The sequence below is a fragment of the Procambarus clarkii genome, chromosome 90, assembly GCF_040958095.1.
Source record: "Procambarus clarkii isolate CNS0578487 chromosome 90, FALCON_Pclarkii_2.0, whole genome shotgun sequence".
Lineage (NCBI taxonomy): Eukaryota > Metazoa > Arthropoda > Malacostraca > Decapoda > Cambaridae > Procambarus > Procambarus clarkii.
Window position 1 is genome coordinate 13,387,943 of NC_091239.1, and position 16,797 is coordinate 13,404,739.

The following is a 16,797-nucleotide window of genomic DNA, read 5'->3' on the forward strand; positions in this document are numbered from 1 at the left end:
TTTACATCCAGGATAAGATGAGCTTGCTCTTCAAACTCCTGTTCTAAATAGAATATCAATCAACAATGCACATTTTCCAGGACAACGCTAAGGTAGATACGTAATTTTTTCATTGCTTTTGTATAAGTATCTATCACTTCACATTACGTGAAGTGATAGATAACAAAAATGTTAAAATTAACATACAAAATGTTAACAAGTAAGTGACCTTTGTATTTTTAATAGATTTTTTATGACAATTTTGTGACTGGTTTATAGCACAAACATCAAGCTAACACAAAAGTAAATATGAAATAAGACTTTTTGAGGGTACTTTTCTTACCATTACAAACATTACATTTTCATAATATTTTTCTTTTTTGTTGGGTCTGGCTAAACTATATCTGTCATTTAAGTGTTAGGAAACTGGGTAAGGGTCAGTATAATGGACATAATGTTATGGTAATTATCTAGTTACATATTTATTAGTTAATTATTATGAATAGTAATTTTGTTGAAATGCAGAGAGAAAGCACCTTCAGTATAATTAGACAATTTACCCTGTATATCATTCTTTCCATGTGAGCCCATCATTAGGTCTTCAGGACTTAAAGCACAAGTACCGTAGGGCTTTGTAATTGTACCAGGCCCTGAGACTTGGCATGACCTACTGAGAGCCAGAAGCACAATAGGGCTATGTAATCATACCAGACCTGGAGACTTGGCGCGACTTACAAGAGGCGAGTCAAGCATGAGGATGAAAGCTCTACCCTAAACCAAAGAAACTCTCTTGATAGTCACAGGCAAAACAAAACAAATCACTGCCTAATTTTAATATGTAAATTAAATTAGAAATGAGGCAAATGACGGGAATAAATTGACATCTCTCGCTGCAACTCTTTCGGCTGTCGCCAGATGATAGCTCAGGTGAGGAAGATGGTGGACCATGCACATAGGAGACCCTGAGCTGCCAATTTGTGGCAGTTAGGAGAATTATAGCATCGGTTATTTACTTATTGTTAAATTAAGAAACAAAGCGAACAATAGTTTTTTTTTTTGAAGATCAGCAATTTGATATGTTTTACCTGTGACTTTCTAAGCACCTTTATTAGTTTTGGGTCAGTCTTTGATCTCAATGCTTCCCATGTCTTCTGAGAGAGCTAGAGTTTGGTTCAGGTTCTTGTTGGGTAGTGCCAAGTCTCTCAACCTGGTGCAATGACAATTCTTTACTGTACTTGTGGCTCTCAGTAAGTTGTGCCAAGTCTCAGGGCCTGGTATGATTACAAGACTCTACGGTACTTATGCCTTTAGCTCCAAGAACCTCCTGAGGGATCGTATTCAATGCTTTGAGATTGAAATACAGCTTGTTGACCAGACCACACACTAGAAATTGAAGGGACGACGACGTTTCGGTCCGTCCTGGACCATTCTCAAGTCGATTGTGAATTTCAATTTCTAGTGTGTGGTCTGGTCAACATACTTCAGCCACGTTATTGTGACTCCTCGCCTGCATATAGCTTGTTGTTACCCCAAACTAATTAGATCAAAATAAGATACATTACCAAGGCATCTGACAGCAGTTCCTGCAGGTTAATAAAGATAGCATGATGTTAAAACTCTAGTTTATTTAGTTGTACTTGACTGAAAAGAAGGAAAGAAGTGGTATACTTTACAATCAGAGGTAGTGTGGTTTGCTCCCAGATGGATAATCCCTCGTAATGTGTTATACACGGTACAACCTGCCGCTGTTTATGTTTGTAAATAGGAGGCAATATACTGTATGTATACTGAATGGCACTTGGGGTATAATCCATAAAGATTTGCTTGAAAATGGTAAAAAAAAAAAAGGAAAATATGAAATACTGAGTCGTGTGTTAATTTGTATATCCAACTTTTAAAAATATATTGACCACTGTACCATTGATGGCATGAATGGAGTACTGTATAATGAAGCATGTGATAGACACCCAACCCAACTCATATGCTAAAAAAAAAAATAAAGGTAGTGACGACTTTTTGGCCACACGACTTGACGATGGTCCAGGACAGACCAAAATGTCGTTACTTCCTTTCTTTTCAGACGTATGGGTTGGGCGTCTAGTTTTCAGCCATGTTACTGTGACTTACACACTACAAATGTGTGATGCTATATGTTTTCTACTTTTCTGATCCGTAATTGTTCGTGCTCTTTTATCATAACATGATAATTAAATTTAGGTTAAGGTTGAAACAATAATTTAAAAATATGTAAAGGGCACACTCAGGGAATCAATGGGTCGAGTGCTGGCCTCCCCAAAATTAAGAAAAAATAAGATGAATATCTTTCATAGTTTAGACACACAAAGAACTGATGGTCTGAAGTTTAGTTATCTTCTGATGGGTGTATAAGGCTTGGCTCTAATTATAAGTGCAGAAACCTTCTGCATGTTCAGTTTGTTTCACATGGTTGACCAGACCACACACTAGAAGGTGAAGGAACGACGACATTTCGGTCCGTCGTGGACCATTCTCAAGTCAATTGTGTTTCACGTATTTTCATGCAGTGATGACTCTTACTGCAGTGCTGGTTTAAACTTTTCAGGTTTTATCATTTAAAAACATCTTTTGGTGGATAATTACCAAATGTTTGGTATATAGTTTTGTATAGTTATTTTTATTTATTTATGTTGTGCTGCCAAATGTTTTCTTGGAGGAAATTGTGAAACCATTTCTGGTAGGGTTCCCCAGTGATTTCCCAGCTTAACTCTGGTACAATCAAGCCTTTGCCCAAAACATCAGGCCTCAGGGAACCATTCATTGCCTACCAGAAGCCTGGATTTGGATTCATTAAGCAGTTATGCAAGCATTTACAAACCTGTACATCTTTTCTCAATCTTTGGTGGCTTTGTTTACAATTATTAAACAGTCAATGAGCTCTGAAGCACCAGGAGGCTGTTTATAACAATAACAACAGTTGATTGGGAAGCTTTCATGTTTGTAAACTGTTTAATAAATGTATCCAAAGCCGTCAATGATTGAGGAAAGATGTGCACGTTCGTAAGTACTTGTGAAACTGCTTTATGAATCTGGGTCCCGGACTAGTAACTGGCTGACTAGGGAGGCAGGAGGGGAAGGGGGGGGGAGGAGTATGGAATCAGAGATCAATCACAAAACTGAGTAACACACCAAAGAGCACAAGTGCAACAAAACAAGTGACTGCATGAAGCAAATTAGGCACCCCTAGATAAATATGACGATCATTGCTGTGCAGTAAATACCCTGACTGCTATCAGATGGCAGCCCAGGTCACCTGAGGCTTCAGCCAGCCTGTCCCTTTACTCCTCCACCTGGTGTTCTCAACCTGTAGTCTGCTGGGCTCATCACCTGCTTCTCTCTCTTCAGCTAAGTGGCGCTTGCTTTTTTGTCTGTAACATTAGTTCTGCGAGGGACCATTTCTTTGTTATTTATGTTCATAATTGTGCTTATGCCACCCATATTTCATGTAGGCTAACATTTTATTTCACTAAGAACTGGCCATTGTTAGCTTTTCAGGGGTTGGTCTGCATTTCCCTATACCCCACGCGAGAGATACCTACTCTGAGGGGTTGTTGACTATCTCTTCTACGATCTGACTCTTCTTGAGTCACTTGACTTCTGAGCAGTTGGGATTCAGTGATGACCAAACCATACATCAGAAGATGAAGTGATGACGATGTTTTGGTCCATCTTGGACCATTATCAAGTCGATTGTTTCATCATCATCTGGTGTATGGTTTGGTCATTATATCTTCAGTCACATTATTGTGACTCATCATCTGCACTTGGGATTCAGTGGTTATATCATAAGACACTTCACCTGTGCCCGACCCTCCTGACCGTCTGGGAGACAGTTCAGGTGGCTGTCTTCCTTCATCCGTGTGAGGCTTCTTGTCTGGTATGTGGTTTTCCTGATTGATTTGCAGGTTCTCAAGATGGACTTTGGTGTCTTTAGACCCTGATGGCCCTTCTTGTTACCCATGGGTGTGTGTTGTTAGTGCTAGACTTCAGGTTTTGACGGCAAGATGGCCTGCCTATTGGGCTGGCCATCTTGCGAGGGTCGAGCTTTCCAAGTTAGAATTTTCCAGCCCGTCTACAGTGGGCCATTGAATATAGAGCCCATGTTGCTTTTTTCTTAGAAACTTTCAGAACATCTGGTCTTTGATACTTGTGATTCTGTTTCTGCTGGTTTTCATTGCTGCCTCAGTCTCAGCCAGCCTTGATCCGCTCAGCGTCATCTTCTTCATCAGTTCAGACTGCTCGGCTGTGGACCTACTGACCTAACCCTTTTCTCACCACCACTGGATAGTTGCCCATTCATCTTCTGCACCAGTGTTTCTAAATGGAACACAATTTCTTCCTAATATACGCCTGTTTTTGTTTGAATTTACCCATCTCTTTGCTTCGCCCATTTTCTACACTTGCACTTAATTATCAGCTGCATATTACATTTTCTTTTGTGGATGTTCCTTTGGGGTTGACCGCAGATTCACAAAGCTAGGCCAAAGTTAGGATGCTGGCCAAGAGTGCTCTGGGGATGGTGGAGGCAGTAATTACACTGCGGTAATGATCATCTGTCTTTACACACAGAAATCACAATAGCGTGATGAATCAAATGATGCATTTGTTCATCATCTGTCTTGTTTATCTAGGAATGTCTATTTTCTATCAAGGAGTCACTTGTTTTGTTGCATCCATGCTCTCTGGTGCATTTTTCCCCCAGTAGTTAATGACATGTTGTTGTTTTAGATTCAACTACTCGGAACCAAAAGTTGCAAGTAGCACGGGCTATGGTGAGACTGTAGTGGATTTATCTGGCACAGGAGCGGGGCAAGTAGCACGGGCTATGGTGAGATTGTAGTGGATTTATCTGGCACAGGAGCGGGGCAAGTAGCACGGGCTATGGTGAGATTGTAGTGGATTTATCTGGCACAGGAGCGGGGCAAGTAGCACGGGCTATGGTGAGATTGTAGTGGATTTATCTGGCACAGGAGCGGGGCAAGTAGCACGGGCTATGGTGAGACCGTAGTGGACTTCCCTGGCTGAGGAGAAGGGCTGTAACTGGGTTAATGACAGTGACTGATGTGTCTCAGTTGTTTGGTGTGTTGCACTAAGGCCTGAAGGTTACCAGAGTTAATCTTAAAGAGCTACTAAGAGCCACCAAAAATATTCCATTACATTCAAAGCTTGATTTATTAATTTGTGTCAACTTTTATTATTTTTTTTTTATTTTTTTTTTTTTTAAGAATTTATGAGCTATTTAAAATCTTCTTATGTTACTTTCTATGCATAACATTTTATGAAACTTATTTAAGCTTTATAAATTATTATAATATTTAAATAATAATTTTATTTAATTTATCACTATGCTAAGACATGCTTGAATTGGTCAAATTCTGTTAAAAATTGATTTAATTGACACACAACCACTGCTGATGCCCAAAAATATTATTATACTGTATTAATTTTATTAAGAGCCAAAATTCATGTGAGTCAACTTAATCATGAGTCTTGATGAGAAATGTTGATGAGAAATGTTTACTTGTTTACACTGAAAAAAATTGACAATATTGTACTAACTATGATGTTTTTGGCTGTAAACAAAAAATGATATCCATTTATTGTATTTAACATTGACTTCGATGATGCTCAAAAAATTTAAATAGTACTGAATTTGTATAGACTTTCTCAGGAAGTTTGGTAGTTAAGGAAAAATCAAATTATTTCATTTGTAACTTTATGCGTTAAAAAGTTAAGTTCTTGTATTTTACAATTTTCTGTTTTTTTTTCCAGGGATTTAAATGCAAAATTTCTCCACGAATAAAGCAAGTTGTACGAGATGAGAGCATTATTATAAGTACAATTACATTATGTCCCCTAACTTCATGTTGAAACATGATTCCAAACTACTAGAGAACTATTATTCATTTCTTGCCACCTTATATCATGAGAGGTGTTGCCTCGTTGTCACCAGGCAGTTGAATAGAACTAATTGCATGTAAAAAAACTATACACCCTGGAAACACAAACCGAAACTGTTTTTATTTTCCGCATGTTACAACTTGTAATAAAGTTGTTACATCTTGGCTTAACGTGTTTATGACGTATTAGACCGTTGTTACAACTTGCTATATTGGTTGTTATAACTGGTTAGGAGGTGTTAAAACTTGTTCGAACGTTGTACCAACGTCGTAGTTTCGGTGTGTGTTTGGCGGGCAGTAGTTAGACAAAAAAGCAAAAAGTTAAATTATTTGCCTCAGCCCTCAGCCTGTTTTCTTGCTTTGCCATTCCATAAAAAATGCAACTGTTGCCTAACCAGAAATGAATGAACCCAAGCAAACCATCAAACCTATCGAGACAGACTCATAGAAAATGTAAATATCATGATGCTTTAATTTTTACCAATACGGTACAGTTTTAATGGATTCGTCTGTTTCGTACAAAATCCAATGCATTAAGTGAGAGGACACATTGCACTCTCACTCTATGATGAGCATGGTGAAGCTTACTTGAAGAAGGTAGGCTGTGACGAAAATTTATGTTAACAAAAACTTTCTTTACGTTTCTGAATTCTACTGTTCTAAGTGATATATACTGTATATACCAGACAGACTGTCCTTGGGTGGCTGGACAGTGGGACTGAGCTCAACTTGAGACCAGCGAGTGATTTCACCAGTGTTGTGTGTTTTTTGTTTATATTCACTCCCCCTAGTTATGGTTGCATGTACTGTGTAGCATTCCACCTTTTTGGTGATGTCTTTTTCAAATGACAACACCAACTTTTTCATTGCGTCTCACACGAAATGCATAATTTCATTTTGTGTGAGAACTCCTTCTTCAAGGAGTGCTGGACCAACCAAGCTGTGGTGGATATGTGGGCCTGCGGGCCGCTCCAAGCAACAGCCTGGTTATTTTGAGATAATTTCGGGGCTTTTAGTGTCCCCGCGGCCCGGTCCTCGACCAGGCCTTCACCCCCAGGAAGCAGCTCGTGACAGTTGACTAACTTCCAGGTACCTATTTACTGCTAGGTAACAGGGGCATCAGGGTGAAAGAAACTCTGCCCATCGTTTCTCGCCGGCGCTTGAGATCGAACCCGGGTCCACAGGATCACGCGTCCAGTGTTCTGTCCGCTCAGTCACCGGCTCCCCGGTGGATCAAACTCTCACAAGTCAAGCCTGGCCTCGGGGCCGGGTTTGGGGAATAGAAGAACTCCCAGAACCTTATCAAGCAGGTAACTCAAAACTTTCTTGAGCTTTGTAATACAGTAACTACATACAGTATTATCTTTTTATGGAGTTTGCCCTCCACCAACTTCTCTTTCTTTATGTACTGTGTAGAGTTAACCTCTACAAACACACATTATATCTTGAGGTTATCTTGAGATGATTTCGGGGCTTTTAGTGTCCCCGCAGCCCGGTCCTCGACCAGGCCTCCACCCCCAGGAAGCAGCAGGCCGTGACAGCTGACTAACACCCAGGTACCTATTTTACTGCTAGGTAACAGGGGCATAGGGTGAAAGAAACTCTGCCCATTGTTTCTCTTCGGCACCTGGGATCGAACCCAGGACCACAAGATCACAAGTCCACTGTGCTGTCCACTTGGCCCATATGAAGACTAAACCACACACTGGAAGAAGAGGAGACAACGACGTTTCGGTCCGTCCTGGACCATTATCACAGTCGACTTGATAATGGTCCAGGACAGACCGAAACGTCGTCGTCTCATCTTCTGGTGTGTTGATTAGTCTTCGTATCATCAGCCACGTTATTGTGACTCGTCGTCCGCACACATTATATACTATATTTTCCGGTGGATTGGATGAATTGTTATTAAGTTTAAGCTCGATGTTATAGCTTGCATGAAAGAACATTGGAGTTGGGAAACTGCACTATAAAATCACTTTCAATAAACTTGAAATACACTAAAGAAAAATTCCATAAAAAAAAATCTCCATAAAATATGGGTACTCCTTCAGCAGAGTAGCATCATATTTTCTGAAAAACACAGTGTACAGTATATACATTAAAAAATATGCCAAACCAATGATGGTACTTTTATAAACACGTACTTTCTTAGGTGGAATATTAAAGTACATTAACTCTCCATTTAAGATCGGAGAAGCTGCTGACCTAGAGGACATGAAAGAACCACTTAAAATATCCCTCTAATTGTACTTTCTGGTATGCAGGCTACAGATGAAATATTTGAGACTGGTTTAAAATATGGCTACCAAAATAATTATTTACAAGACTAGAAGGCATGTTAAAACTTGCAAAATGGCTCCACTGAAAAGTTGGGATGTACAGTAGTAAGTAGGCTACTCCAAGAAACAATTCTTAAAACATTAAGTGCCAAAGGCTTTTCAACAATTGTCTAAATATAAGGGGCATTATTAGCAAACATCTAAGAGTATTGAAGAGGAATCTGATTATGTCCAAAGGCTATCAGATCAACATAGGCATGGCATTTATGAAGTATTTGCCACAGGAGTTACCAACACATTACGTATTAGATGCTCAACCTGAATACCTGGTCAGAAACAGCCCGCCAAACACACGACAAAACTACGATGTTGCTACAACGTTCGACCGAGTTTTAACACTTCCTAACAAGTTGTAACAAGTTATACATTATAAAAACTTTTATGACAAGATGTAACAACTTTAATACAAGTTGTAAAAAGCGGAAAATAGGAACAGTTGCATTGTGTTTGCAGGGACGGCTTTGGGATACTGATTCGTGGAATCAGCAGAAGAGGTACCCAGTGGGCACTATTGAATGAAAGCAATCAATGTTACTTAGTGCACAGCATGTAACAGCCGTCACTTTCAACCAACGGTGCCCACTGGGTGGTGTTTCTCTGCATAAAAGTAGATTATGTAATAGAAGAATAATGCTCATCAAATGTTTTGCTTTAATGACTTTTCAGTTTTGAAATTATATTCATCTATGACACAGACCTGTACATTGAGGGGTGAGTGACAACACCTTACTTTACCCATTTGAGCTTAACCCACCACCCAGCGAGAGTACTACATCGAGGTGTGCATGACTGAAGAGAATTAACAAATCAAACGTAAAAAAATTTGTATTTGGCAATTTGAGCACAGGAGGAAATGGCGTATGGCTATTGGACCACTGGAGGAAATCACATATGCCAATTGCAGCACAGGAGGAAACTGCATGTTGGCATTTGAATCACATGAAGAAATCACATATTGCAATTGGAGCACAGAAGGAAATTTCATATGGAGATTTAAGCACAGGAGGGAAATACAGATAGGAACTGGAGCATAGGAGGATATTATAGATAGTGATTGAAGCAGTGTAAGGGTTAAGCCGGACATGGGTCGAGCCATTTTACATTTAACTGAACATAGACTGAGCTAAACATACACCGAACATGATTGTGCTACATTTAACAAATTGGGTGTCAGAGAGCTAGCAAAAGGGGTCCTCTCAGTGTTTACAAGAGTTAATCTTTGAAATACTATACTAAGAGGCAAACATGTTCCATGCACGAACATATTAAAATACAGTACACTGCAAAATGAACTTGTGTTGATGGACAAAGTTAAGTTGTACTGTAAAGTGCAGTACAGTATTTTTTAATGGTTTTGGTGACCACACTATTAAATACCTTTAGATGTTATTTTATTATTTTGTGAATCAGATGTTAATAATGTGAAATTTAGTAAACTGGCAACAAACATGATCAAAATTCAATATTTTTAGTTACAAATGATGTGGGTTAACAATGAGTAGAGCTGGAACTTCTGTGTTAAATGAAATTTGTGAATGCATGGTTACTTTATTTCTGTAAGAGTATTCTAGTAAACACTTAGTTACCAATGATAAATGCTGGAAATTTTCTTTGGGAACTGAAGCACAGTAGATTTTATCTGGGCAATTAATTGCCGCCACATGCTTCAATAACACATGAGGTATGAGGTTATCATTAGAAAGCCAACAAATTACTTATATAATGAAGTATGATCAAAATGAAGAGTGGAGCAGTACTGGTAGTTTTAATAAATATAATGTAAGGTATGTTCTTTATACAGCGAGTTTAGAGATCCATTTTTTGTTTTATATGGTAATGTCTCTTAAGGGGATACTTATTCAAGACATAGGTAGTTTTTGTAGATTCTTATTGTTCTAAAATGTCGGTAACATATACAGTACATATTTTTGCTTAGCTAAGACTTTCATGTACTACGAGAGAATGATGTACAGTACTGTGATATCTTTATATTATGGGCATCACATATCTTCCCTCTGCAGTAGAAAGATTAATGTAGAAAACTACGGATCTGCATCATTCACCATTTATTAAGTTTTAAGGTCTTTGATATGCTGTATTTTAAGGTTCTTAACCTGAGAACTCTGGTTAATTCAAATGAGTTTCAAAACTCATGCTCAAGAAATGGGTTTATGCACACAGCAACATTTCTGTTTGTTTTCGGCAAAAGCACAAATATTGGAGCCGAGCGGACAGCATGCTGGACTTGTGATCCTGTGGTCCTGGGTTCGATACCAGGCGCCGGCGATAAACAATGGGCAGAGTTTCTTTCATCCTATGCCCCTGTTACCTAGCAGTAAAATAGGTACCTGGGTGTTAGTCAGCTGTCACGGGCTGCTTCCTGGGGGTGGAGGCCTGGTCGAGGACCGGGCCGCGGGGACACTAAAAAAAAAGGCCCCGAAATAATCTCAAGATAACCTCAAGATATTCACCACACAATCATTCAATGTCGCCTTGAAAACTCATCTTGGTAACTGAAGCAGACTTGCGTTCTGATCGGGTTCCTGACACTCACTGAGTATACCACTTGAGTGTGTGCATACAGGCAACATTTGCAGTGTAAAAAATAAACTTGCAAGATGCAGCATATACTGAATTAATTTTATTGTATGACAAAGTGAGAATATTGCCAGTTGACCTACACCAGAAGTTTACAGGAGTTATAATAAACAAATCCACAAGGGCTGTGACGAGGATTCGAACCTGCGTCCGAGAGCATCCCAGGCGCTGCCTTAATCGACTGAGCTACGACATGGTCAAAAGAGTTGAAACCGAAGCTATGCCTATGGAGCTATACCTATGGACCGTAGGTTTGACACTAGTGCGGAGAATTCATAAAATTTTAGCCAGGATTTAAAAGGATTAAATTTTGTGTTGTGTATTTACATAGGGAATGTGAAAAGAAATATTTTTTAAGTAACGATTGTCAGGCATTTGGTCCTAGTGACCATACGTGGCACTGAGTGGCGTGGCTCTATGAATGAGTTTCTCAGTTTAACCCCAGCTTATGGAAGTGAAGTAAAGTCATTTGGTTTAGACATTCTAAGGAGGATCTGGTCTATATTGTACTCAATGAAAAAATATTGAAGCTGTAGGATGGGACTGAACCTACTCTCTGAACTCCTCAGACACTTGCATTACCGACTGCACCACAACCTCATCATACAGCTTCAATATTTTCTCATAGATACATCACATTCTTGTGGTTTCATTGTTCATTGGAATCATTATTTCATTATTATAATCAGGTCTAATCAGTATATTATAATCAATAATGAATCATTGTTCATTATTATAATCAGGTCTGTCTTCTTCAATGAGGGATTACTACAGTATAACGGTTTGGCTTAGTGCCTCATGTCTGTTCTTGTAGTATTTATTATCCTCACAATCCAGATAAAAATTTGGCCAGTGGAGTGAAGTATTCTTACTATTGATTAACTGAGATTGGACTCTCTCCATTGGACCTAAGTTGCTGGTGTATGATTAGTATGGAAAGAATATATATATATACAGTATATATTTATGTGGGGAGCCCCTTTGGCTCCCTGGAGCTATCGGGCTAATGTGTGATATATTAGACTGGGGCATTAGTCTATGGAGTTCGACCTATCGGGGACCACGAGCCAGAACCTGGCCCCCTCAGAGAGGTTTCAGGGAGCAGTGGCCCTGGAAGTCCCCCCTCCCCTGTGGTTGGAGGGGCTTTCCTTATCTGCCATCGACCGGGGTTAGGCACCCAGAAAGGTAGGCATAACAAAACAAACCCCACATGGTAAGAAAATTACAGCAAAAAAACAAAAAGAGAGGTAGAACTCACTCCAATCGCAGGGGAAACAAGCAAATGTCACACTCCACTGTCGAGTCGCTCGTCCACGCAGCCCTCCCCTTCCCTCCCTGCACTGGCTACCTAGCACTCCAGTGACCTCTGCAGTGTTGTGTGTGGGTGGCCATGTGTCTTCATCAGTGCTGGGGCTGCATGTGCTTAGTGGCATCCTTTCCTAGGTGCCCTGTGAGTACTGCCCTTGCGTGTTAAGATTCCCTTCCCTGGTGCGTTCGGGAGACCATTATAGTAGGGGTTTTTGCTGCTCTGAATTTACCCTGCCCTTGGGGCCAGCTGGGATTTCATGGCTCTTATTTAGCCTTGGGTAGGGAATGGTATCGTGCTGGTTAGGGCGTCAAGGTGTTGTGCAGCCTGCCTACCTATGTGGCGCCCGGTTCCTGTTTCCTCTGGGGATGCTGTATTTTTGCGTTTTTTTTCTTTTGTTTTTTGCTTTCTTGCCTGGTGGGGGTCTGCCTGGTGTGGCTATAGTTCCTCTTCTATTATTTTGGTGGCCCATCACAGGGGTTTCAGTGTTTTGATCTCCCCCTTGTTAGCTTTGGGTCTTAACCAGTTAGCAACACCTTGCCCGGGCTTCCTGTAGCAGTCAGCCTACGGGTCCTGGAAACCCTTGATGGGGCTCGATGGAACTATGGATGTGTCTTCTGAGTTCCAGCCCGCCTCGTGCGGGTTCGAAGGTTGCTGTGTGCCCTTGTCTCAGGGTGACAGTTACCTCTTTTGCCTCCGTCATGCTGCCTGTTGGGTCAACAGGCAGGTTGACCCAACCTGCATTGTTTTCTCACCTCAATTTTCATCTTACAACATTAATTTTGGTATATTTTTGTTTGCAATAGAATTCCCTACAGGTGTATATGCATATAAAGTCCAAAATCCAAGTGTCCCTGTCCCACAGCAAAGATGAAAGTCAGCCAAGTCAGTGCAAATCCGTGAGGAAGCACGCATTTGCACATCCGCTAAGAAGAGGAAACTAGATTGTTTCCTCCAAGGAATGCTGGACCAACCGGGCTGTGGTAGGTATGTGGGCCTGCGGGCCACTCCAAGCCCGCAGGCCCACGGCCTGCGGGTTTGGTAGACCAAACCCTCACAAGTCAAGCCTGGCCTCGGGCCAGGTTTGGGGAGTAAAAGAACTCCCAGAACCCCATCAAGCAGGTATCAAGCTACACCTGCACACAAATGTGTATAATCTTTTTAGTTTGATAACATCAATTTTCTTGTTAGGCATTCATTTGGTATCAATTTGTTCGCAATAGAATGCTCTACAGGGATATATATACATATGAAGTCCAAAAGCCCGGTGTGCCACCCGCACCAAACTCACAAACAAACCCATTAAAATCGGACGTGGACATCCCTCCTGGACATCAGCAGAGTTGATTACTGACGTCGTATACGTCCCTCCCGAACGAAAGTGTTAAGGTAAGTTCCTGGTGTTTTAAATTATATTATAAAATATTGTACTGTATAAATAATATATTTACAGAAGTACTGATGGTTTATATAGAAAGAGACGTTTGCCTAGAAAATGTTAAGCCAGTTATGTCTGTAGATACAATACTGTACTTATCGAGATATTAATCTTAAATATGTAAGTGGCAGGATATAAAGCGGCATTTTAAGAGTCTGACTCCTCTGGTGCCGTCAGCTGGGCACCTAAATGCATCTTTCACATATAAGGCATCTGGCACTGGGCTAGGATCTGATATTACTGGACACGTTAGTACATTGTGTCAGTAATTTTTTTCTTTTTTTACATTGGTGACCTTTATTATTATTTTGTTGTTGCTCCCAATACAGCCAGACACCACCGTTGGTGCTTCTGATTTATATTTACTCAATCTTTATGAATCATTGACTATTAGGGTCTAATATAAATTGTTAAGTTAGCATGGTATAATAATGCCATGACTTGATTAGGCTCCAGGATGGACCAAAATGTCATCTTTTCATGTAATCTTGTGTGTGTGTGGGTTATTTGTTTCAGCCACATTATTGTGACTTATTCTCTGCAGTAACTTGGTACGTCAGCATGTTATCTTGAGGTTATCTTGAGATGATTTTGGGGCTTTTTAGTGTCCCCGCGGCCCGGTCCTCGACCAGGCCTCCACCCCCAGGAAGCAGCCCGTGACAGCTGACTAACACCCAGGTACCTATTTTACTGCTAGGTAACAGGGGCATAGGGTGAAAGAAACTCTACCCATTGTTTCTCGCCGGCGCCTGCGATCGAACCCGGGACCACAGGATCACAAGTCCAGCGTGCTGTCCTCTCGGCCGACCGGCTCCATGTTGGTGGTATCTATGATTTAAGAGGTACTGTAGTCACTGGGTTTGTTGGCCAGATGCTTGTAAGGCGGCATCTGTGACCTTGGTTATCTAACCACATTTAGATACCCGGTAGTACTCTACAGTCGGGTTCATTCTCGACACACAATCGAGAATTCAGGGTTCGAATCCCGGGCAGGACAGAAATGGTTGGGCACATTTCCTTTCACCTAATGACTCTGTTTACCTAGCAGCAAGTAGGTAGTGTACTCAGGAGTTAGTCAGCTTGTTATGGGGTTACATCCTGGGCATGGTCAGTAATTTGACCCTGGGGCTGGGGGGGAAGGAGGGAGGCCCTCGATAAAAGTCTAACGTGTATGAATACACTCTGGCTTCCTGTCCCCTGACACAGTGAATTATTATTATTATTATTTATTACCCATAGTGCATCATTTTAGATGTCTCTCTCTATTTAACCCTTCAGTTTAAGTACAATGCAAATACCTAGAAACATAAGAGAACAATTAAATATAACCTCTTGAATTTGATGATGATAAAAAAATACTTTTCTACCAATCTGAATGAAGCATTGGTGCAAAGATGCATTTAAAGCAGTATATTTTAATTTCTGGAGGAGCCACCGGGGCTCCTTCAAAAAGAGGTGTTTCATTACATTCAATGCTGAGATTTTATTCCATCTTTTTCCCTCTTTTTCTTTTTATGAATCTTTTTATGTTTATATATGATATGTTTAAATATGTTATTGGAGTACAGTACATATGAAAAATTTCAATCACATACACTGGAACAAACATCAACAAACTAGAAAAGGTGCAAAGACATGCCACTAAGTGGCTCCCAGAACTGAAGGACAAGAGCTACGAGGAGAGGTTAGAGGCATTAAATATGCCAAACTAGAAGACAGAAGAAAAAGAGGCAATATGATCACTACGTACATAATAGTAACAGAAATCGATAAAATTGATAGGGAAGAATTCCTGCGACCTGGAACTTCAAGAACAAGAGGTCATAGATATAAGCTAACGAAACAAAGCTGCCAGAGAAATATAAGACAATTCACTTTTGTAAACAGCGTGGTAGACGGTTGAAACAAGTTAGGTGAAAAGGAGGTGGAGGCCAAAACCGTCAGTAATTTTAAAGCGTTATATGACAAAGAGTGCTGGGGAGACGGGACACCACGAGCGTAGCTCTCTTCCTGTAACTACACTTAGGTAATCACACTTAGATAATTACACACACACACATACACACACGTGTGTGTGTGTGTGAAAAAAAACACAAAAAAATTAGTACTGTAGTTAGTAACAGCTGATTAACAGTTGAGAGGCAGGCCGAAAGAGCAGAGCTCAACACCGCAAGCACAACTAGGTGAATACACACACACTCATTCTCTCACACTCACACTTTCACTCATATTCTCACACACACATTTATACCCTTTCTCATTTTATTTATATCAGTTGTTTGCATTTAAGTTTGCCTATTAAACAGTACTTACTGAATCATTTTATTGGTAGACAAGCTCAGCACTGTACTATGTTCATTTGTAGACTGGCACATATAACTAATCAGTCCCTGTCTGTTTTTAATGATTTATAACAAATTACATACTGTACTGTACTATCAAATGTCACCGTCCATAGCCTTCCTCCTATCACCAAAATAAGAAGTCTCCGTGGTGTAGTGGTAAGACACTCGCCTGGCGTTCAGCGAGCGCTATGTCATGGGTTCGTATCCTGGCCGGGGAGGATTTACTAGGCGCAATTCCTTAACTGTAGCCTCTGTTTAACGCAACAGTAAAATGTGTACTTGGATGAAAAAACGATTCTTCGCGGCAGGGGGATCGTATTCCAGGGACCTGCCCGAAACGCTACGCGTACTAGTGGTTGTACAAGAATGTAACAACTCTTGTATATATCTAAAAAAAAGTGATACATGTCTCTGGCTAGGCGATGTATTGGCCACAAGATTACACTCATGGGAACGTAATGAACGTACTGTCAGAACTACACTGTTACTCTAACATTCATGTACCTTCTCATAGAATGTCGAGATTTTCAGGAGTGGAAATTTTGCTTTCTTGATGTTTGAGTCATTTGTCCCATGATAAAATCCCCTGTGCACCAGACTTTTTTGACATAGCTCTTGTTATGTGTGTCTGCTCTCGTTTCGGCATCCTGAAAACCTAGCAACTCCTAAATCTGTAATATACCGTAGTGTTATGATGTACTGTACAAGCGTCCTGATGATGTTGAACATGTGAGAGATGAGTGGATGATGCTGAGTATGTTGAGTAGTGGGTGATGGTTTGTATGTTGAGAGATTAATGGGTATGCTGATTATGTTCAGAGTAGTGAGTGATGCTGATGCTTAGTCTGACATA